Source organism: Thermobia domestica, chromosome 5 (genome assembly GCF_964235325.1).
Source record: "Thermobia domestica chromosome 5, izTheDome1.hap1.1, whole genome shotgun sequence".
Lineage (NCBI taxonomy): Eukaryota > Metazoa > Arthropoda > Insecta > Zygentoma > Lepismatidae > Thermobia > Thermobia domestica.
The window spans coordinates 320,381,333-320,407,411 of record NC_137458.1 but is presented as its reverse complement, the minus strand read 5'-3'; positions in this window follow the sequence as shown (position 1 = coordinate 320,407,411).

Here is a 26,079-nt window from a genome sequence, read left to right as displayed (position 1 = left end):
CCCGGCCCCCTAGACCCCCCTGGATAGGGCTGCCCCAAAACATCCATTGAAAGAATCTTTCCGAGCTGCCAAGCGGTTATCTCGCTCATCTTAAGTATGCATAGTCTAACTACGATTACCGGTAGACAGAATTTCCTGCCGTAGCACATAACGAAAATCGATTGATTGATTCATGTAGAGTTTAACATGTAGACAGCCTTTCTCGCCGCAGAATAATCCATTGATCGATTAATTTGGAGTTTTAACATTTACTTTCAGGACCGAGATTGCAGGAGTAAGTGAGTCACTTTTAAAAGGAGATAAAAAGGAAACAACCAAAGATAGAAATGAAATGAAATTTTTTAAGTTTTACGTCCCACGATTATGCCGGGTAAGCTAAAGGAGACGGTGATGATGAGAGATGAGTGAATTGCTGGAACGAAGAAAGTGGGAGAAAACGAAAGAACCCCGCGCGTTCCCACGAGCACGGTGTTTGTCCACCACAAAGTCCACACGGCGCGAGCTGGGATCGAACCAGGGACCCCAAGCACCGCAGGTGAACGCTCTACCACTGAGCCAACGCGCCCCCCAACCAAAGATAGAATCAGATACTTAACACTGTAATTTTGTTAACATATACAATAATTAAATACATAAATTACAAAGAACGATATAGTTTTTAACACCATAAAAATGAGTTTTTCTCCATTTTTCGAAAACTACCTATGATAATTATTCTCAACAATGTAATTTTATTCATTTCTGAGTCTTTGGATAATATTCGAGTTGAACAAAATGTAAATTTAATCAGAATTTTGGTCTACATCCTTCAGTTTAATTACCTACGATTATGCCCTTTAGGCTAAGGGAGAAGAATGATAAAGGGAAGTGAATGAATAATAATGGAAGAATTAGTGAAATGAGAATGTGGAAGGAAACGGGAGTACCTCCGAGAAGAGCCATGAACACGATGTTGTACACCACAAACTTACTTGACCGGGCATCGAATGAGGGACCCTGCGCAACAGAGGTAAGCGCTTTATCACTGAGCCACCGTGCTCCGCAATTTTGGTCTATATTTCGATAACTACATTGTGTTCTGTGATCTTGCTAGTGTGTCGTAATGGAAAGATAGAATGGCGTCGTAGTGGTTTAACGGTAAAATGCTCACCTCTTGTGCGTGAAGTTCCTGGTTCAATCCTAGCTCGAACTAAGTACAGACTTTGTGGTAGATAAATACCGTATGCGTGGGTTTTTCTCGGAGTACCCCCGTTTCCTTCCACTTTCTTCATTCCACCATTTCATTCATTACAATGGGGGCACGCTGGCTCAGTGCTGGAGCTCTTACCTCTAGTGTGTGAGGTCTTTAGTTCGATCCCTGCCCAAATAAGTTTGTGGTTTATAACATCATGTCCGGGGGTTTTCCCGGGGTAGTCCCGTTTCCTCCCACTTTCTCATTCCACCAATTCTTCCATCATCATTTCACTTGCCTTAATCATCGTCTTTTTAAGAAAAAAAGGCCTAATTGTAGGATGTTAAATATTCATTTTATTTTCATTTTTATTCACCATAATCCTCACCGTTTCCCTTAGCCTCGGGGCGTAATCGTGCGACGTTAAACTAAAAAGAAAAAATACTCGATAAAGATTTACTTCACTATCCGTTTTTCTTTATTAAGTATTGTATTTATCGTACAGGATCATTTTTTTTACGTTTACAAAACAAGTCGTTGAACTCGATTTTGTCAAAAACTACGCAATAAGGATTCACTAACACACACACATCCTTATCATTTACTTACGAAATGAAATCTTTGTTTTACGTCCCACGAATATGCCGGCTAGGCTAAAGTAGACGGAGATGATGAGAAATGAATGAAACGGTGAAATGAACAAAATGGGGGGAAAACGGAAGAATCCCTAGAAAATTCACACACTCGGTGTTTGTCCACCAGAAAGCTCACTTGGCGCGAGCTGGGAACTAACCAAGGACCCCATGTACTAGAGGTGAACGCCCTACCACTGAGCCACCGTGGCCCCTCATCATTTACTTACGTTCAATGCTGTCTCTCATCTTTGGATATTTCTATTTTCTGTTTCACGTTAATAATTTAGAACAATTTAAGTACATTTCTCACCTTGGTCCTTAAAATAAGAGGTTTCATTTGAATAAATGAATATTTTCACTATTTAGTGAAGGGAAGAATTACAGTCTAAATTGTATTCAAGCGAACATTTTAAAGACGTTACAAATTGGCGATCAATCTAGACGTTCTTTTTTATTCATCCAACACAAACCCTTCATATATTTCACTATACTTTTTTAGACACGGAATGAAATATGGCCAAATTGTTTTAACGCCCCAGGCGCACTTTCATTCAGCATGAATGAAAAACAAAACAAAACAAAACAAGTGTGCAAAAACGTATCGGAATGGTTTTGAAGCGTAGTGATTATGGGGGAATTATGACGACAATAAACTCACAAGGAGGAGAAAAAAAAATCATGTCTCAAGGTTTCAGACTGTTATCTCACTTGCCCAACACGAGCCACACCCCCTCAATAACTGCCTCAGAGGGAAAAGCCACATAAACAATCATCTCAGACAGACAGAACGAAAACATTAACAATATATTCTTTGTGCAAAGACTTCGAAATTGCACATCAGACAGTTATATCGCTGAGTGGGCGGTTACAGAGCAGGAAAACAGGGGATGAAGAAGGAGGAATGTATTTTTATATAAGGTAAAAGCGCTTTCTAAGAAAGTGTAGTTACTCAAAGAGTGACCCTCGAGACATGCTTATGCGCAAGTGACTGATAATGCTATTGTTTGTTTTATTAGAGTCCATTTGTCAGTACCAAGGCTATATAAGACGTAGTCCTACATTTTACGGTGGAATTCAAGCCATTATATAGGTTCAATGCTCCCCCGTCGGGAATCGAATCCTTGATCACGTGTAGCAAAGCCGCGCACGTTACCCACTTGACCAGCAAGGAGAGCGATCATACTAGAATTTGGTGGAATGAAAACGCTACGAGAAAATACAGAAAACTAAGAAAATCGATTTGTACAGGTTTCATAGCGTTCACACCTGAGGTGAACGCTATACCAGCGAGGCCCTGGTATAAGAACTAGAAGTAATTATATAGCTACTTTTGTTAAAGTAATAAAACTGTTAAACTTACGGTTAGTCTAATTTGCTTTTTACAGTAGTCAATGTAGGACGACACATATCAGAGAGCATCTTCGTACTCTGAGGTTGAAAGAATTAAGACGCTAGGCAGTCATCCATAAATCCACGCATCAAAAGATCCACCAGTGTGAATTGAGGCACTGTCATCTTCAGCAATTGCGAAATTGGCCAGAAGTAACAGGTGGACTACAGTGGCGGTTCCAGGGGGGCGATCGGGCGATTGCCCCCAGAAGAGAAAACTTTCTTATTTTATATATATAAATGAAACCCATCCCAGAGTATGAAGCTCTTAAAAGTAGCTCTAAGTGGCACTATGACAACCCACCGCCCCCCAAAGAAGTCGATCCTGGATCCGCCCCTGGTGCACTATAGGTTACATATATTAACTTGAAATATACACGTAACAGCTGGAAGTAACGCGCTCTGTATGAGTGTAATCAGTAATCACGGAACCCAAGTAATACGAGGATCACTAGAAAAGTTTTGGAACATGCACCTCTGGGTACACATATTTTTATTTCAACTATTACGACTTTTTGAAGTATTCTCCCCGACAGCCCACACAACGTCTCAACCTCCTAAACCAATCCTGGAAGCACTGGTAGCACTGGGTTTCAAGTGGCACTGAGTTTCAAACCAGCACTGTACCTAACCAGGGGCGGTTTTAGGATTTTAACTTTGGGTAGGCCCGCTGCCTCGCTGATGGATACATATACACATTTGGTTGATTAAGAGAATAGGAAATTACTTTTACAGTAGTGGTTGATGCTATTTGTTTAATAATTATCTACCATTAATATAAATAATGGAAAATATATTTACTCTTTATTGTATATTTTAGCGTTTATATATTTTTCAAAATTTTTGGGTAGACCCGTGCCTACCCGGCCTACCTGCTAAAGCCGCCACTGTACCTAACTGTTCTTTGTAGGCAATCGTAGCATCTCCAAATTGATGACTGGAGATGAGTGGTGCTTTGTGTCTGGATCTAACTGGTAAATCCGGGTTTCATCACCCGTCACAATGACTGAAACCTTCTTAGAGTCACCAATTTGAAATTTCTGAAGCATGTCTCGACACAATTCCATTCTTGTCTCCTTTTCATTTTCAGACAAGTTGTGTGGCATCGACTAACATGAAACCTTTCTCACACGCAAGTGTCTATGCAGAATGGCTGAAACACTCGGCGCACTAATCCCAAGGGCATACTCAATGTTACTTTATGTCACTAGTGAATCGTCTCTAATCATCTGTTTCACGGTAACAATATCTTCCTCTTAACTGTTGTTAATAGCCTGAAATTTAAATTCTGAAAAACCAATGAAATACTGTTGACGCGATAATGCACTCTTCCCAAAGGCTTGTGTCAACCTTTCCAGGGACTCTGATTTAACATTTAAACTCGTACAGAATCATGGCTCGCAAATCCCTTCTTTCCAACTCCATTCCTGCGACGCAATTGGTAACTCCGGCTACTTGATAACACCGCTCACTACGTCATAATGGTATGATCGTCGCGAGACTAAAGGCCTCTCATACAAGCAAAATTTTATTCCTTACAGTGTTCCCGTTTGGATGTATCTCAAAGGTTTCCTCGTCATCCACGTACCAGGACATTGCGGCCTACATCACAGCCCTACCGTGATAGAAGACTGGTAGGAGCACAAACTTCTTTAGAAAAACCAGCCTGCTGTTGAAATAAGAGAGAGATGACTTATCGGACCATATGATGCGTTTCAAATAATTGGTGGTCCACTTTGAAGAGGAGAGGACTTATCGGACCATATGACGCGTTTCCAATAATCGATGGCTCGCTGTGAATGTTCTTGACACCATTTTCTTCGCCATACAAGCGTTGTTGATGGTTATGAAATTAACACCATCTCCGACGGCGGATGTTCAGGCTATAAAACAGGCATAGAACAAATTCGATGTCGTGTGGTCTAAAAGGCCCGTTACACAGTCACGCGGAGCTCCGCGCGCGGAGTCCCGCGTGGCAAGATTGTTCTATTGATTCTTATGGGTGCATACATAGTCACGCGGAGGCCTCCGCGCGCGGAGCAGCCCCCGCGTGGCCCTATCCGCGCTCCGCGAGGCAGATAAGGCCATTGAGCACATGGGTGCTTACATAGTCAAGCGGAACTCCGCGCGCGGAGCAGCCACTTCTCTTTAAAATTTAAAAAGAAACGTGCATGGTAGCAAAAGCAAAATGCAAATTGATCCAGATTTCTTTTCTTATTTTTGATAGTGAGTTGCTAAATAATATTTTATACTGTTCTATAATACTATTTTCATATTTTTTTTTTAGTATTATTTTTAATTTAGCTATAACGTCTTCATTTAATTGGAACTTTCAATTAATGTCTTTGCTTAATTGGAACTTTACATGTGGTGTCTCTAATATACCACTGTTAACAGTACGTGACTATTGTAATATTTGGACTTTCTTTCAACAAATTTCAGTTTCAGTTTCAATTATCACGGAGGTTAAATTAACAGCATGTTAATGGGATCCCTCTTGTGAGGAACACAAAAAGCGTGACATTCGTGAACAGGCATGGAACGAGATATGTAAAAGTTTTTTTTTTTTTTTTTTTTTTTGTAAAAATAAAGGTATGGACAATGAAAGAAGATAAATTGAGGCAAATAATCTATCCCTACTATTAAATAGTTGATTGGATGTGAAGTTCTAACCAAATGTACAAACATTGGTTACTTTCATTTGTTAAAAAACAGTATCTGTTAAGTGCTGTATTTTAAGAGCGCGCATATGAATTTTATTTAAACTGCATTTTTATAATTTCGATGGATTTTTTTCAATTAGGTCATCGAACGACTGAATTGACGTACGGAAATTATTGAAGTACTTCTCGTCTTCTCGCAAATCTATATACACAGACGTAAAGCTCCCTTCAGACTTCTTTGAGAAGCTATGGGATGAATCTTGAGACATTTATTTTTCTGTGTTCTTCGTTTTCTCTTCTTACAGAAATATTAAGATGCCACTATTGTCGTTTCGAACTTATGTTGACTCGCAACACTGACTCAGAAGAATCATGTATATAATCACGTGACGCGTAGCGCGTAGCTACGGATGACTGTGTAAGCACACACGCGTAGTGCGGAGGGCGGAAGACGGAGCGCGGAGCTCCGCTTGACTGTGTAACGGGCCTAAGCGAATGAAACGAAGGATGTGATGCGACGTTGCCATCGCAAAAGGATGTGACTAAGCATACGCACTACAGCACGAGCAAACGTGCAAGTGGCGTAATTAACACCACAGAACTCACATTTGCTAACAGCGTTTAAAGGGAACTCGGAGCGGTGCCTTGGAACTCCATTAACTTTGTCTCACGCTTTAGTAGCGTCGGACTGTGATTGTCGCAATAGTCTGTTTCAGGCGCTGGTTGACTTCCGCAGTCGCATTTGACGCATTCACTCGACAGTCCTTGATGACACTTTTCTCCAATTACCGAGGTTTCTCTTCCGTCCACTATGACTCTTCGCCAATGGCAGGCATATTGCCACAATTCTCTAAGCCATACTTATCTTAAACATTGTTCCTCGTGACATACCTAACACATTTGCGCCAACTAACCACGTATCTACAATTTGACCTCTTTCAACCTTAACGAGACTTCCCGTTATGCATCACCATCGCCTCCCCGCTTCAATACACGACTCAGTCCTACCCCGCCTAACGTACTAAAAATAAAAGCCTAATATAGTGCTGTCAACGGCTCGAACAGCTCAGTTGATGGCTCAGTCACCACCAAACCGAACTGAGAAGTGAGCCGAGCCAACAGCTCATCCAGCCGAGCCGGTTCGGGCAGTCGGTTCAGTTCAGCCGAACCGAGTCGAGCCGATGGCTAACCTGAACCAAGCCGAACCTAGCCAATGGCTCATTCCAATAGAGATGGCTCGAGCTGTTGACTCAGGGCTCGAGCCGAGCTGGTTGACATCACTAGTCTAACACACTACTGCACACGGATTTTCAAAATTACAATCTGAAACACCTTACGTCTTCAATACTACAGGTGTTTGCATTATTTTGATAACCGTCTGTATACGACCATGATATTTTTAGCTGGATAAAGGTTACCTCCCTCATTGAGTATTTCGAGCGCATAAAAGAAAGCTAAAATATCTATGGTAGTAATGTAATAAAAAAAGAAATAGTAAAAATGTTTGCACCGCAGGATTGGAGAGCGTTACAAGATTTTAGTGTTTGTTCTCCTCTGGAGAAACAAGACCCCATACGAACTTCCTCTACTAAATCTGTCAGACGAAGATGAATGATCAGACACGTAACAAGATATCAACTACCATTCGATCACAATATGTCAGAAAGTAACAGCGTTCCATGCGTGGTTTCCATTCCGCGTTAAAAGAGGAAAGGATATAAACATTGGCTTTCTCATTCAATTCTAGAGATAATAAAATATTCGTGTTGGAACGTCGTGGGTTCCTTGTTGACTTTAATGAAACTTCAGATGTACCGTAATATAACATTTGCTGGAAGAGTTGCAATGCCAATCTTTCATAGGTTGGGTGCCTAAGTTGCAAACCCCTGCAGCTTAACCACGGAATAATTATTACAATATTTATAACATTACTAGCAGATTGACCGTTCTTCGCACGGGGAGAATACGTTTCATTTTCGACATAAAGGGCGATGGCGCCTAATTTGGATTTAAAACCCACGTCCACGGGATGTCCGAGACTGAGCCCGCAGCGGACGACGGGACATCCCGGGATTATCCGAATGTGCTCCAGGGACATCCACAAGATTTCCGCGGGAGATCCAGATGTCCGCTAATATCCCGGGATATTTAACGGGACCACGAAGGGAGTCTATTGGTTTTCCCTCGGACCTCCTGTCCCATCTCGGACGTCCCGTGGACATCCTACATGGGAATCCTTCAGGACGTCCATGGATGTCTTCTCATTGTCCCGATAATCCCGGGAACCGAATAGTATGATTGGGATCAAAATGGGACATCCCAGGGACGTAGTGTGCTATGTGGGAACAGTATCGGAGGTGTCTCAGCGACCCCAAAGACTCAACATTAATATCGATCATTTTCGATCATTTATACATATCTCCCACCTTTCTCTCCCCTAAGTTGCACCATCGAAGTGAAATTATAAAAATCATCCAAGGTCCGAACCTCATCTATCTTGAAAATTTGATCGAGATAAATTGGGTGGTTCAATAGGTATGAAGACGCAAACATAGTCACTTTCAATTTTAAGTGTTAGACTAGCCTTCGAGTAGGTGGGGGGTATGGCCCAGACCCCCGCCCCGCATTTGCTCGGCCTACGCCCTCGCATCTCTTACGTATTAGTTACATCAACAGTGAATTTCCTATATTTGCTCTTAATATTTACTGAATTTGGCCAGGTGAGGGCTTCGCCCCTAGATCCCCGCGTTTGCTCGGCCTACGGTCTCGCACTTCTTAAACTCACAGTTTTACCGAATTTCAAGTTTCTTTTCCTATTTCAACTATCTAAAAGTTAACATTTTGTATCCCAAGAAAACCCCTTTTAAATACGGTAACGTGGGAATTTCTTCATCCCTCTTTAGATCCTTTAAAAATTAAAAATATTCACTTTTGGCAGTTTTTCTAAGGGTTAATCCCAGAAGGCTACAATCATGCCAAATTTAATCATTGTAGTCCTACAGAAAGTGTCTACACATTTTGGGGTTTAGAATATGTCCAATATAAATAACATGGGAAAGATGTTTCAGTTCCCCATGAAAACACTCTAAAGTTGGAAATTTTTACTTTTGGTGATTTACTTTGGTAACGCTAACAAAAACGTACAAGCATACCGAATTTCAAGTTTTTATTCCAATTCTAAGTACCTAAAATATGAGATTATAGATAAAGAAATGGTCCATTTAAATAAGATGGAGAATTTCTTCATCCACCCTTTAGACCCCGTAAAAATTAAAAATATTCACTTTTGGCAATTTTTCTGTTGGTTAGTTTCGAAAAAGCTACAATCATTCCAAATTTCTACTTTCCACGTTAACCTTTATTTTATGTAAGTTAGTTCATGTAGTTTTATGTACAGTTATTAGTGATTAACGAGGGAGGGGGAAGAGATGTCAACAGATAAAACATCTACCAATCAAGATATCTCATAAAGTTAAACAAAATTATACGGGTCAATATAAATCCTCATGCGCAGTACTCGAGAAAATCGAGAATTATTTTTCTAAACTTAATAATTAATACTGCACGATTATCGTGCCATCTATTATGATAAAACCGAAATATTCCCCCAATAAGTTGTTAATTATTATGACAGTAGCAAGACGACAGTAGATACATCGTATGGTTAAATCAGATCACTTCAAAATTATCGTTAATAATGAAACTGGTTTAACTATAATAGTTCGACTCCACTATTATGTGAGTTTTTGGTGGACAACATCGTGTCCGCGAGTATTCTCGGGGTTCTCTTTTCCTTCCACACTCTCATTTCACACATAATTTAATTTGATTAAGCACCCGTATCGTTTGGCCTACAGAGCATAGGTCTAACCGTTGAACGTAACACTTATCTTTAATTCATGGGCGGGAAATCTTGTCTCTAAGTTAGTTGGAGCGAAGCTCTCTACTCGATTTATGCGTTCAATTATGCGGATACTATTCCGAGATGCCTGTACCATCTTTAACCAAACTTGGTACAGTGATTCGAGAGCGCGCGCTGACAAGGGAACATCAGATAGTAGCATTGCCCAATCAATAAAGGAGTAAAGAAAAGTGAGAAATCCAAAGTTTTACTGGCGGACACCTAAAAACACAGGAGATACAGAGGAAAGAAGGATCTAGAATCATGTGAAGATAGCAATGCAAAAGATACACTGACACAGAAAAGAACTTCAAAATGATTAAAGTGATCAAAATGACATTTAAACAACAGTATAGTAAGCAAACATTGTACCCACAGACATGCTCAATAACATCCTATATAATACAGTGTTGCCAACTGAGCACAAAATGGAGTTTTGCTAAATGACACAGGACACAAATTATAACATATAGCAAATCTAATTATGAGTAGAACCATATCTCTGAAGTCTTGATGTACAATGTTACCAACGTTTGAGGATAGGTCTATATGAATTCCTATCAGAAACTTGGATGTGAAAGAGGACATACAATACACGATTCGAACTAGTTAAAAACAAAATATGATACCACAATGAAGAATATAATCACTGAACTACGAAAATAAGGGACGAAGCACAGTGTCGAAGCAATTTTGCCTAAGTGGAAAATCAACTTAAGTGGTATGTTCTGGTACTATTCTGACACTTTCCATTGGCGAAAATGCTTCGACATTGTGCTTCGTCCGTACATCAAGACTTCCCACATATGGTTGTACTCATAATTAGATTTGCTAGATGTTATGATTTGTGTTCCGTGCCATTTAACAAAACTCCTTTTTGTGCTCAGTTGGCAACACTGCATTATATATGATGTTATTGAGCATGTCTATGGCAACAATGTTTGCTTACTATACTGTTGTGTACATGTTATTTTGATTTCTTTAATCATTTTGAAGTTCTTTCTGTGTCAGTGTATCTTTTGCATTGCTATCTTCACATGATTCTAGATCCTTCTCTCCTCTGTGTCTCCTGTGATTTTGGGTGTACGCCCGTAAAACTTTGGATTTCTCACTTTTCTTCATTCCTCTATCGATTACGCATTGTTTGATTGGGCAACTACTATAAATATACAATGTTCCCTTGTGAGTGTCGTAAGGAGTCGCACTCCCCGATCGAACATACCATTGAGGAATAATCGCCGAAAAACGGGAATATTCAATATAGGTCGATCACTATGGTTCAAATTTGCAATTATTGTATCTATGGGTGGGGGAATCGAGTCCTAGTTCATATATCTACGGGAAAGAGACCTCAGGGTAGTAGACCAGGAATAACGTGGAGGATAATATAAGGCAGGATTTTACGGAGATGGGTGTTAATAATCTTTGTTGATTATTATAACTCTAAGGGTATCTGCTAAATTAGTTTACAGCTTCACACTACTAATGAACGTACAAATTACGCTCCGTTCCACAATCTTTAATATACTTATGAACCTCCAGTTGTATGCATGCACTCCAATCAATTGCTAAGCTCCAGAGACATCAACTTTCCAGATAATCCTGTCATACCTTATCCAACTTTCCAGATAATCCTGTCATACCTCATCCAACTTTCCAGATAATCCTGTCATACCTTATCCAACTTTCCAGATAATTCTGTCATACCTTATCCAACTTTCCAGATAATCCTGTCATACCTTATCCAACTTTCCAGATAATTCTGTCATACCTTATCCAACTTTCCAGATAATCCTGTCATACCTTATCCAACTTTCCAGATAATCCTGTCATATCTTATCCAATTTTCCAGATAATCCTGCCATACCTTATCCAACTTTCCAGATAATCCTGTCATACCTTATCCAACTTTCCAGATAATCCTGTCATACCTTATCCAACTTTCCAGATAATCCTGTCATACCTTATCCCTTGGTATGCTCTTCACTTTAGCCCCTCTACAAAATGCAATAGCACTGCAAACTATTTGCACGAACTCAGCCACTTATGACTGACAATAAGCTTAAAATAACTTCAGCTAAATCTGAACTTCAGCTACATCATTTTCACCTAGAACAGTTTATCCATTATAAACATGAACATAGAGGTACGCTCATCTATTGTTGTTTTTCACAAATTAACACTTTGTCCAATAAACACGTCTAATATATTCTGAAACCAATATACACTAACCACAACCTTAACAAATGAAATCTTTCAGTTTAACGTCTCGCGCGTTAAGCCCTTTAGGCTAAGGAAGACGATGATTAAGGCAAGTGAATGTTAATGGAAGAATTGGTGGAATGAGAAAGTAGAAGGAAACGAAAGTACTCCGAGAAAACTCACGGACACGATGTTGTCCACCACAAAACTTACTTGGCCAGGATCGAACCAGGGACCCCATGCACGAGAGGTAAGCGCTCTACCATTGAACTACCGTGTCCCCCACAACTTCAGCATAATCCATAGTGCACTAATCGATTTGGCACTGGGTACAATACAATAGAAAAGCTCTTGTTTCTGTGCCGATGAACCTAGTGGCTGCTTAAAAAGCCATAAAGTCAGTCTGTTCTGCAATTTAACAATGTCAAATATAAAAGAGTCGAGAGTATGGCACAATTTTTAAAGACAATGAGGCGCACACCCGGAAATTTTTGTTGGGGAGTCCAACCTTTAGGGGGGCGGTTCAATACTACGAGCAACCACGTCCATGTAGTGTTGAACGGATATTATTCGGTATCCGAAAAGGCGATAAGTAATATTGTAAAATATTTCCACCTATATTTTCAGAAAAAAAATATAGAACTAGATCGCTTTTATACGAGAAAGAGTACAGAGGAAGTATAAGATGCTACATTACTCATTTTCTTGTTAAACAAGTATAGTTTTATTGATAAAGTGTACAAATGAATGTTGATTGATAAAGTGTACAAATGAATGTTGATTGATAAAGTGTACAAATGAATGTTGATTGATAAAGGGTGCAAATGAATGTTGATTGATAAAGTGTACAAATGAAAGTTGATTGATAAAGTGTACAAATGAATGTTGATTGATAGTGCAAAAATGAATGTTGATTGATAAAGTGTACAAATGAATGTTGATTGATAAAGTGTACAAATGAATGTTGATTAATAAAGTGTACAAATGAATGTCGATTGATAAAGTGTACAAATGAATATTGATTGATAAAGTGTACAAATGAATGTCGATTGATAAAGTGTACAAATGAATGTTGATTGGTAAAGTGTACAAATGAATATTGATTGATAAAGTGTACAAATGAATGTTGATTGATAAACTGTACAAATGAATGTTGACTGATAAAGTGTAAAACGAATGTTGATTGATAAAGTGTACAAACGAATGTTGATTAATAAAGTGTACAAATGAATGTTGATTGATAAAGTGTACAAATGAATGTTGATTAATAAAGTGTGTAAATGAATGTTGATTGATAAAGTGTATAAATGAATGTTGATTGATAAAGTGTACAAATGAATGTTGATTGATAAAGTGTACAAATGAATGTTGAGTTAGGAAGTTTTTTTTTTTTTTGCGGAGGGTTTGGACCCGGTGAGCCCCCGTGGGTACGTCTCTGGACGCAATTATACTTACAGAAAACTTCTACATTTTTATAGTTTATTTTTCCTAGACAGAAAAAAATACTTTACCCACTAAATTGAAAGATTTCCTCCCACGAAAGTGAAAGGACTGGATAACTAACAACACAGTTCATTCTTGGGAGTCCCCGTGTAGAACATGTTACCTCTACTTAAAATATCACATTTATTACAACCAAATCACACACCATTTCCGCAGTGATTTGTTTCGTACTCAAGAAAGTAATCCCTTTCATAACAAATTTCCTGCACGGTTCTCTCTACAACTTTAAATTAAGTTATTCTGCGCTTGGGGCATTTCCGCCTCACACTAATTCCTTTATATTTAACGAAACTAGATTGGAATTTAATTTACCTCAGGGAACAGGTTAATATGTTACGATCTGGCAACCGCTATGTATACTATACACAACAGCCAACACATTACAATTTATAAGTTACAGTAAATACTTCATTAAGAAGACCAACTAAATTCCAACTTAAAGGTCCTTCCTATAACTCACTTTAGTTCCCACGAAACATGCAAGTAAACAACTGTGATGAAATATTGGTTCCTTAACAAGCAACGTAGAGGATAAGGGTTTAAAAAAATAATAAAAATAGTAAACAAGTTGAAGCCGGTTAATCCATATTTCATACTTTAAACAAAGATTATGACGTCAAAATAATGACAATGAAATTCGGGTTGCCAACTTTTGGAAGTGAAATAACGGGTCATACTTAGTACGTGACAAAATAAATAAACATTTAAATAAATAACGAGAACCAGTGTCAGGCGTATACCAGGTGAAGGCATTTGGTTTGTATGATGCAATATTCATTGAAACCGGAAGTGGTACTACATTTTTACCACTTCCTGTTTTAGTAGAGAGATTAGAGTGGAGATGAAATATATTTTTGGACGTTTAATTGATTGCAGAATAAGTTGATTTTGAGTTTAACGTCCCTTTCAGCAGCAAGGCTCTATGAGACGTGGACCTACCGACTAACGTGGAATCTGAACCACATGAGCACCCACCGGGAATCAAACCCGAGTCTCCCACACCAAAGGCGCATACGCTAACCGCTTAGACACGAATGTTCTTAATTGATTGTAGAAAACTGCTTCTTGCATTTTTATTACCGTTTTCACTCTATAGCTATCAACGTTCAAACCGGAAGTGGTAGATTTCTGCCACTTCCGGTTTGAATAGAAGCTTAAAAGATAAGATGACACCAATTCCTAGAACGCTAACTCAAATTTAAGGAACTTCTCCGCTCTATGTATATCAATATTGAAACCGGAAATTATAGTGGATTTATATCACTTCCGGTTTTAGTAAAGTAAAGGATAGAGATAAAATGTATTCTTAGGATGTTTAGTCTATTTGAACAAAACCGTTTCTCTCTATCTATTGCAGTTTTTCCTCTATAGCGATCAACGCTAAAACCAGAAATGGTCGATAAATTGTTGAATTTGTTGCACTTTTCTTAATAGAAAAAAATCGTTCAATTACAGCATTACTTACTAGAACCAGTGGACACAAATAGCCTAAGTTTCTTGGTTCTAGTGTCTTGTTGATGTCAGTGACGTAACTAAGGGGGGTAAACGGGGCGCCAGGTTGAAGTACGCAAAACTGGGCAAATATTTATTTTTATTATAAGACAAGTCAAGGAGTTTTAGCAAACTAAAGATCATAAAAAAAAAAAAAAAAAATACCTCAGAAACTTAACAAGACAATCACTCACCAACCTTAGGATCATATCCTGCAGCCAAAAGAACTCGCAAAGTTAAATTTTAGTTCCAGCTTTTGTGTTTTCATTTAACTTACATCGATTTAAGAGATTTGGAAAATGTCCGAGTATAATACTCGAGAAAACAGCTTGACTGTCATAGTTAAATATTCTATTCTAAAGCAATAGACTGCTGATTCATTGTACACATATGTACATCCCGATATAATTCCGTAAACATTGTGATTTGCAGTTATGATAAAACTATACGAATATCTCGAGCATGCTACTTTTAGGTTATTTGGCAATCAAATACTAATTAGTTTGGTGTTTTATTTTGTACAAAAAATTAAATTATGTACTGCAATTTTGAAAACAAGCTTTACCACGTGAAGAAAAAATGGAATACGGGAATTAGTGTGTGATCCAATATCAGCTGTAGTTGCGGAGCGTTTTTGTTTGGTTGGTCAGGAGGAGGGGGGGAGGAGGCGCTAAACCGAATTCATGCGCCGGGCGACAACTAGCCCAGGTGCGTCTCTGGATGGTAGTGTTTATGTTTCATGACTATATGGTTAGCACACTCACCTTCAGATGAAGGTTCGATTACCGGTGAAATGTCATGTTAATGTTAATTCTACGTTCAGTTTAAGGTTCACGTCTTATATAGCCTTCATACTTAAACGAACGTAAAAGTCCAACCTAACTAGTTAACCGATAGTACATGAACTTACATGATTTTCTGAATAACTTAAACTATTTCGATCATATCGGATGTCGTCCGACGTAACGATTTTCTTGTTTCGTTCTGATGTCGGAAGACGTCCGATATATATTTTTTTTCATTTGTTCGTCCAGTTTGCTATCGGAGCCTGTCTGACGCGTTTCTCCATGTAATGTGGACTCTAGCCAATAGATGGTGCACATTGCGCTCATTCTGTTTCTCTCGACAGGCCATGCTTTTGACGTGCGCGCGGGTGCGCGATTGTTCTTGTAGGAAAATGACAGGTAGAAAGCGTGTAAGTTACAAGAATATTGCAACGTGAACTGTTGAGAAGAATTAATTAAGCAAATCGTGCAATAAATCTCATATTATTTTACGTAGACTAAAATACATAATAAAATCATAAGGTGAGTTCAAATATATGTTTGTCAAAAATTACAAATAATCTACCAATCTTCTTCTCGTCCAAAATAAATAATAACTGGGAAGTTCTACGAGATACAGGACAAACAGCCTGGGTTAATCGTAAGGTTTATTCGGCGCTGCCCAAGATCTGTGAAAGATGTATTATTTGAATTTTCCGCTTTGATAAGATTGAAAGTTACACACCTTAAAGATTTGTAACATTATTAGCATCCACGGACAAACCTTCAACGAGACACACGGCGACTCGTATAGCACTGAGATCCAAACTCAGTTTTACAATGCCGCAGCGAACGCGTTAAATGAAAATTCTTTTCGTTGCATGGTGTGGTGAATTGGAATACCTACGATACAAACGTTGAGACTGTCTCGTATCGAAAATGAGTCGAAGAAAAGTGACGTCTCGTCTCGGAAAAGTGTTTCTATTGGAAGAGCTTTGTCTACCCGGTATCTCGTCTCAAAAATTGTCTCGTGGGGAAACCTCATCTCCGAGCATCTATTTCTATTGGAAGAGTTCTGTCACATCCGCTATTTTGTATCGAAAATTCTGTCTCGTGCCGTAAGCAAACCTACTCGTCTCAGAAAGTATACGCTATTTCTATTGGAAGAGCTATTCCCGTAACAACAGAATGTCTCGTCTTGTGCAGAATTCTAGTAGGGACAGCATATTTTTAAAAATTACGATCACAAATATATATTTCATATCGATAAATTCTCAGAAGTCTCCCATATGATGATCGAGACAAAAAAAACCGCACTCGGGCCTACAAAGTATATATCACTTCGGGCCCGGGCCGTAAATTTTTGAATTTACAACTATATTTCTCGGGCCTAGCTTTGAAAATATGCTATACAATGATATTCATTGGATCATTCTTTTTGGAAAACTTATAAGCACAACTGCAAAATTAAACTTCTAACTGCTGTAAATAAAAATACAATTTTGCGTCGGGCTTATTTCGGGCTCATTTGATTATCCCACAAGCTCTCGTCGGGCTCAGTCCTAATTGCTAAAACATATTTCGGACTCGGGTCGGGCCTCACATTATAAATTCACGGGCCAAGCCGGGCCCGAACTAAAAATTCTGGCCCGTGCAGGCAGACCTCTACCAGGGAGGAACAGGACCACTCAAAGACAAAAATCAAGGCTGCCATAATAAAATCGCAGTGGTTGGCAACTTTGTAACGAAAAGATTGTTGGCAACAGAAGAACTAAGTTACGTGTCGTACAGGACCAGTTTTGTGATACCTCTTTTATTATATTGATACCAGTTATATATAGAGGTTATCCACGATTATAATACATTCTTTCTCAAGTATTTGCAATGCTATTTTTTTTTCAAAAGGAAAGAATAATCTGGTAAAACCACACCTTCTTGAACCCATGATTACATCACTACCAGAAATCCTGCTGGGATACCTACATACTCCGGACCCTTCGTATTTATGCGGAATAACTAATGAGCGCCGTTCGTTATTCTCAACGTGTTAACTCATAAGAATAACATTTCTCAAATACAAGAATATACGTATTTACACCACAGACAACAGGTAAGAGAGACGCCACATCAACAAAACACTAATTTCATACGTCGGCTGGGATCGCGAAGCGGTCTCTATGACATTAGGTTAGAGGATCTCAAAGCCTATTTGTCAGTTATTCGAATTTGACATGGATATGCGTGTTAGGTTTGTCCATGCAAAGTTTTAGTTCTGCCTTGCGCAAGCAAAATCAAAATAAATTCTTGGAATAAATATACTTGTCACGACTGAAGTAATCGTATTTGATCTTTAAATCATCCTTTAAATCTCAATGGTTAGATTTACTTTAAATGTGCACAAAGAAAATGGTGGCTTCTATTTTTTACTTCCTAGCTTAGTTTTGGTACGTAAAGCTTAGGTATGCTTCGATTAGTTCAAAATAAAAATTCATTGGGACAGCACAAAATCATGTTGGGACAGATTGCATCCAATATGGGCATTTATGGTTATAATTCAACAGAAATAGTTCGCAAGATAAATTAATTGGAATGGCACAAGATAATGTTAGGACTGATTGCATGCAATATGGGCATTTATGGGTAGAATTCAACAGAAATAGTTTGCAAAATAAAATTAATTGGAGCAGCAAAGATAATGTTGGGAAAGATTGTATGCAATGACTGCACAGTGTAGGCATAATGACCTAAAAGTGCAAAATCTTGGAACATTGAAACTCAGAAATAAAACAAAAGTATCAATAATGTGCAAGCTTTTCTTTACTTTTTGCAAGATTAATTTGATTTGAGTAGTACTAGATCTGTAAGATCAGGAAAGTAGCTACGGGGGAGCCGTCCCTCAAATGGGGTTCGCCTGTTATATGTTTATTAAACTTGTTTAGTATTTAGAAATACAGCAAATGGAAAATGTTTACAATAAATTAAAACGATTTTTTTTTTTTTTTTTTTTTTTTAGAAAAATACATTGTAAAATATGTCAACGCATTACAATAATTATAAGAACTGAACTTAGCACATACACTTTGTACTTCATTTGCCTAATTAGGAGCACAATGTTTCCAATTTATTACTATAAAATTGCATAACTGTCAGATATTATTTTTATTATTTATTTTATTTTATTTTTTTAATATACCAATACAAGCACAGGAAAAGAAATGAACTTCCATACAGTTTTTGTTTCCTTATGAACAGATTATTTGTAAGTCAGCGGCGAATGTTGTTTCTGTTTGTTGAAATTAGTTTCGTACATAACTTCTGAATGGAAGGACAATTCGAATACAATTTTCAGTAAATTAAAAAAAAAAAAAATGTAATTTTCTGTACATTGCAACCTTAAAACTCGGTGAAACTGTGTACATTCCACCGATATTTCCAAAATAAATTTTACCAAAGGGAAAGAAAGAACTTTTGTCGTTGACTGTACATTTCCTACAACTTATGATTCTAACTTCATGCACTTTCAAGACATATTTTTCAAAAATCTAACACATTAGGAATACTCCTCCTCCTCCTCCCACTGCTGCTACTACTACTACTGCTAATAATAATAATAATAATAATAATAATAATAATAATAATAATAATAATAATAATAATAATAATAATAATCGTATTAGCACAATGTGCTTGCTACAACGTTGAGTAAGACAAACGTAGCTAGGCGATAAGGTTGCTTAGTTTGAGACGAGAAACCAAACAAAAGATGTCAGAAAACTGAAATAGATAAGAAACGATATTAGAGATACTTCGTAATCATAGGTATTCTACCATTATTGGCAGGCGTGTCTTCCTGTTTTGCCGAATGTCTTTGGCTACTAAATTATCGCATATCTGGGCAGGCGGCCATGTTTAGCGAATCAGGAATTCCTGTTTGGACGAAAACTAGTTAAAGGGAATTTATATTCAGAAAACGACTTTTCTCAGCAGAGTCTAAACTTTTTTATAGCTTGATTTTTGCGGTGTTGCCAATTTTCATTGAGTTTTAGGCTGATTATGGAACAAAACACTTCACTTAATGTTAAGTGCAGAATTATTTTTTGTCTTTTCTACAAACAATTCTAAATTAAAGATTTATTGTTATCAAACATTAACTGTATTTAAGTGCGAAAGAAGAGAGAAATCAATAATTGCTTTATTATTCGATATAATTTCGATACTTCCTTGATAAGATAAAATGATAGTGTGGTTTTAAAAAATCTTATAATTGCCTAACACGAGAATTGAGCTTTCAAGGTTCCAGATCATTCCATACGTAGCCAATATGTATAAAAATAATTTATCAATTTAATCTAATAATTATTCACACAAAATAATTTAGAAAATGGTCTGTAGATGATCTTAAACACTTACATTAGGCAAATAAATTCAAATGCAAGTTATGAGAAGAAGTCTTCATCATTACAATAATCGAAAGACTAATACAGCGTGGTCCGGAAGTGGGCGTACCCCTAATTGGTGTTTTCTGGCGGTTTAGGTTTTACCCAAATTTGTTTGGTAACTGCTTGGCATTGTCTGGCAACATTGCTATTCATGTTCATTTGTTTTCTGTTGTTACCTGCTCAATTTCCTGTATCAGACGTCTTCTGTCCGCTGGACTTGAAGAGGTGCATTTTCACCAGCTCCCTTTGCCTGGCTTCCAAGAAGTCCCGATCTGACGACACCAGACAATGCTCTCTGGGGTTTCATAAAGCAACAAGTAAGAAACACTCGATGTCACACAACGCAGGAATTCGAGCAGCTGTGGAACACAAATAACCCTCGAGACTCCGGAGTATCTCCGCAAAACATCTGCGAGAACCTGGCGCAGAATTCAGTTGTGTTACGACATGGATGGTGATTATACCGATGTTTATGACTCTTTAAGACTCTTAAGACTTAACGGTAACTGTGTAGAAATTCTACCATAACTAACACTATACTGTTGAAACTAAAGGGGGTACGCCCACTTCCGGACCACCCTGTATGTAACTGAACTTATTGTATGTAACTTGAAATATTTAAATTACTAAACAAAATCAAACTCCAAGTATAATAATACGTCATAAGATTGTCGACTGTCTTCTAAACTAAAAAACACAATAATGTTCTACGTCCATAACCACACTACCTAGGTACTCCATATGCAAATAAAATCAAATTTTAAAAAGTCATATTTGCAAACTAAGCTAAGAAAAATAAAATAGCGGTTTAGTGGTTATTCTCTAAAGTGTTGATACGCGAACGTGAATTTTGTAGACTTTCCCCGAAAGAACATTGTCGTGGCTTTTCCCCTAAAAGAACTGGTTTTTGCTCAGAGGCACAAAATTAACCACAGAACAATGAAGTGGATACTTTTTAAATGCATAATCCTAATCCTCAATGTAGTGGCGTAGCCATTAAAATATTATTGATAATTTTTAACTTAATCTTGTTTTTAATAACAATTTAATACAATAAAAGTATATATAACAAATCTTTCTCCCCAGTAATTAAGACGTAAACTCAAACATAAGGATCATTTATAGAAAAGTAGAAGGGCAGTTTCTAGGATGCATGGTGGACACACATGAGAGATACCAAGAAATGCTTGTTTGCGATTAGCCAAAACTGACAAATGTAAACAAATCCTTATCTCTGATTGGTCGAACGTCTGTCTACGATATTTACATAATAGATTCAGCCTCATGATTTCTGGGGAATGACCATGAATAGAAAATCATTTACGGCAGAAAAACACGTCGGGGAAGTTCCACGTCGAGCGAAAATAATGCAACGAAAATGGACTCTGTGTGATTAAAAACTAGGTTTTATGTAATTCTCCAAAATATGCAATATGAAACATTAACAGAAAGTGTCAAATTAAGTTGACAGCTAAGAAACCGATTTTCATTAAATGCTATGCAAACCGTTGAGCGGTGTGTCGAGAGAGGCTGCAGACGGTGCAAAATACTGTCAGGACCCTTTCTCCTGAAAGATGATGCTGTCACGTTACCCCTTTCACTGGTCTGCTATTTGCGAAGTTCCATAAATGGAACTTTTCTCAAACCGTTGTCGTAATAACACATCAAATTATTTGAAAAAAGTTTTGCGGATGTGAAACCAGTCACTGCAGGCAAATAATCAGATGCAACTTCGAAATAAAGCCTTGTCTGCTACAGTAGTCAATAGGCGTGCTATATAAATTGAAAGAAAAAAAAGTTCTACAGCCATGAACACACTGCACGTACAGTATATGCAAATAAAACTGATTTTTAAATTAACAAAATGAAGCTTTAAAATAAAAGGTACGGCTTCGAAAAAGGAACCTTGTCCGTTACACTAATCAAGAAATTGTATTATATAAACCGAAAGAAACGAAGTTCTACAACTATGAACAAGTTGTATGTAAGTAAGTGCTTTTTAAATTAACAAATGCAATCAAAGTCAAGACATTAAAACAATTGTGCATATATGCAGAATAAATTGAGAAAAGTAAAATTATTTGTGAGCACAATTACGAATCATCTAATCCTCTAAACGAAAATGAAATGAAATCTTTGAGTTTTACGTCCCATGGTTATGCCGGTTAGGCTAAAGGAGACGGTGATGATGAGTAATGAAAGAAATGGTGGAATGAAGAAAGTGGGAGAACCCCGAGAAAACCCACGCACACGGTGTTTGTCCACCACAAAGTTCACTTGGCGGGGGCTGGGATCGAACCTGAAACCCCTGGCACCAGAGGTGAACGCTCTACCACTGAGCCACCGCGGGACCTAATTCCCTAAACGAACGCAGTGCGTCACAGCAACAACATAGTGGTTTAAGTCAGTATGACCACTACGAAGTCTAGTCTTGAGCACTTTAAGGTGTTCGTTTATACGATTCCGTTTCATCTTTTGTGGCTTAGAATAATATCCAATTTCCAACATGGACGTTAATGTTTTGTTTTCTGATTGTTTCTTTTGCATCAAGATAATAAACTTGAATATATTTGGATGATCAGTAATTGCAGAAACATTACTCATTTTCGAATTCCATCCTTCCAAATTATGATTTGCATATTTAATGTAGAAGTTTCTTGGAAAGGAAAGAGCATTCTGTACCTAACAACACCTAAGTCGAGTGTAACGCTCGACGACGATATGAATGGCTTTCCATGAAAATTGGCAACATTGCATAAATTAATCATAAGAAAATGAAGACTTAGATGGTAAAAATTCCTTTCTGTAGGCAAATACCCTTTTAACTAGTTTTCTGCGAAACAGGAATTCCTGTTTTGCCGAACATGGCCGACTGCCCACGTGTGCGATAATTTCGTAGCTTAAGACATTCGGCGAAACAGGCAGAAAGCATTGGGAGGTCACTTGCCGTAACTGACAAATTTCCATGCAGGGCCGTAACTTGTGGAGGGCAGGGGGCAACTGTCCCCAGGGAATCTTCCCGCCGTTCGAGGACGGCCCACTTTAAGAAAAATTTTCTTACTACATATACAATACGAACATGAAATTATAAATGACGCATCAAACAGGTTCACTACATTGCATAAACAAAACAGCACACAAAATGTAAATAACACAAAAATGAGTCGTAGACCCATTTCAGTAAAAAAAAAAAAAAAAAAAAAAAATGTCTACTATTAGGGGCCATGAAATAATATTTATTCGTATGGCTTTGGGATTTGTCAATATTGTCCCCTTAATTAATTTGTCATGTATGGAATAGGCCCAGGAGCGTGCAGGAGGGTTCACAGGCTCCGGGGGGCCCACAAAGAGTAAGACAAAGATAGAAAGAAGAGACAAACTTCCAAACTTCCATTTTTGAATTTTGCGGCAAGGGCCAAACCAACTTTTTCTAGGGGGTCTCAAATATTAAGCTGCCCCCCCTCCAGGAAAAATCTAAGTTATGGCGCTGCTTCATGCTCCACGGTCTTCCGCTAACTTCGTCTTCACGAACGATTTTTCTGTTTCGACATCGTGCATTAATTGTAGCCTCCTTCACCCCCTTCCTCTCTTTCCTGCCATCGTACCCTATAACACGTCCCTGATGATACAGTACCTTCTTAGCCAATGTCCCAACCACTTTCCCTTCCTCTTCTCAATAATATTTAAAATTGTTCTTTTCTCCCCTACCATTTCAAACACCCTCATTCGTTTTCCTCTCGACCCAGCTGATTCTCTCCATTCTTCTCCACACTAACATTTTGAAAGCTTCAAATACTTTTTCATCATTTTGGCGTACTATCCATGTTTCTGGTTCTTACAATACTCCACACGGAGCACTTAATGAGTTTTTTTCTCCACTCTTTATTCAAAGTCCCACAAAATAGATTTTTTTTTTTTTTTTTTGGAAAGGCAGCTGGAAGACACAGCTGGAAGAAAATTTTCTGACGAACGTGATGAAAGAAATGGAAGAATAAAAATGAAAAGAAGAGTAAAGAAGGTTTGAATTAATGGATTACCGTATGTTAACAAGTTTAATTCTTACATCAAGAGAAGCCGCAAGAGCAGAAACTACTCGATTTCCGCTACTAATACGCGAAAAATAAATATTTATAATTATGTTATTTTACCTGTATATGTGTACGGGGCAGGAAGGCGGAAAATAGGATTGTCATGATATAAATTTTCTGACAATGGCTTACTGTTAACAAGATGAATTCCTAACATTTGTTACCATTCACTCAGAAATATTTTCCCATTGTTTAAACATGTCATAAACATGTTATTGTTCTCCAACGAAATAGAAATGTGAGGTGAAAATAATTGTTCTTTCAACAAGTGCTTACAAACATAATTGACTGAGTACACTTAGTCTAGTGCAGTGTTTCTCAGTTTTTTTTCCTTTGGAGCACACCAAAGTACATTTCAAATTTTTACGACACCCCTACATAGAGACCTGCACGGGGCGAATTTTTCGGCCCGAGCCCAATCCAGCCCGAATGTACCTAAGCCCGGCCCAGCCCGGGCCCGAAAAGTTTTGGAGATTTTCGGCCCGGCCCGATAAGTTTTTAAAATTATTGGCCCAAGTCCAGCCCAGCCCAAGCCCGATAAATTTTAAAAGTTTTGGCTCGATCCCGGCCCGATAAATTTTTTAAAAATTGAGCTCGAGCCCCAGTCTTTCTCAAAATTTAGTGTTATACTTGACCTAACCCTCAGAAACATTTTCTAAACTCTGGTTCACAACCTGACGCTTGCCTCCCGAATGGTACCATTGCCTTCTAGAACTTTGCCTGTCATCAAGAGAACAAAAACTGCATTTCCTGTAACAAAAATCTAACTTAATTGATTTTTTAGCATAAAGTGAAGATGGCAATATTGTTTAGCGACAGGCAAAACTTACCAACCCTTTCTTGTCACATTTTGGGTTTAGCGAAGGTCAAGGTCGGAGCTCACTTTACCGCGCAATGCCTGCAATCCTCTATAGTGAAAGTGGAGCCACTAAGCAACACAAACTGTAAATAGCTATTGCATTCTTTGTAACATTTTTCACGGGCACACTCCTTCAACGTTTTGGCTTTATTCCAATTATCGTTTAACGAAAGTCAATAATTATTAAAGAATTGTAATTAATCGGCCTCAGCCCGGCCCGACCTGAAGAGAAATCAGTGTCAGCCCGCCCAAGCCCCGCCCGTGCAAGTCTCTCTTTACCCCTACATATGATTTTTTTTTCCTAATGTGAAAAAGCAAACATAAAATGCATAAAATACTTTTTTTTCTTTTTAAATTATGGAACGACAATGAGATACAATCACAAGCAAATTACATAAGAGTATTTAATAGAAACATATCAACATAGAAGAAACCTATGATTCTTAAACAGGAGCATGAGAAAGAAATATTACCATCAGAAATAAGTAAGAAGATGTCAAATTTAAAACTAGTGAGATATTTGTCCCTGGCGATTTTTGCAAAGCATATCTATGCGTGGACGACCTTTTGACAGACACACTTCCATGTCCAAAGAAAAACGAACAGCGTTAAAAGCAAACTTTCCAGGTTTAAGGTTGGTGTAAAGGGACAAGTTTTGCCAATAGATGTCACTACAGTCTTCGTATCTCTCTCTCTCTCATGTATTTTTTACCTTTCACGAAAATTGACAATTTCTCTTACGAATTTTAAAGCACAGACTTCAAATTTTTAGAGAAGGAACTTCATAACCTATCGAAGGCAACAATCGGTGCCGATTTCTTATTTAGACTTTTCTTCATTGTTAAAACAGTTATTTTGTTAAAGGTTTGGATATCCCCTTCAACAAACAAGCCATTTCAACCATGAAGAAAATTCTAAATTAAAAATCGGCAGGGATTGTTGCCTTTAGTGATGAGCAAATGCAAGACCAAGAC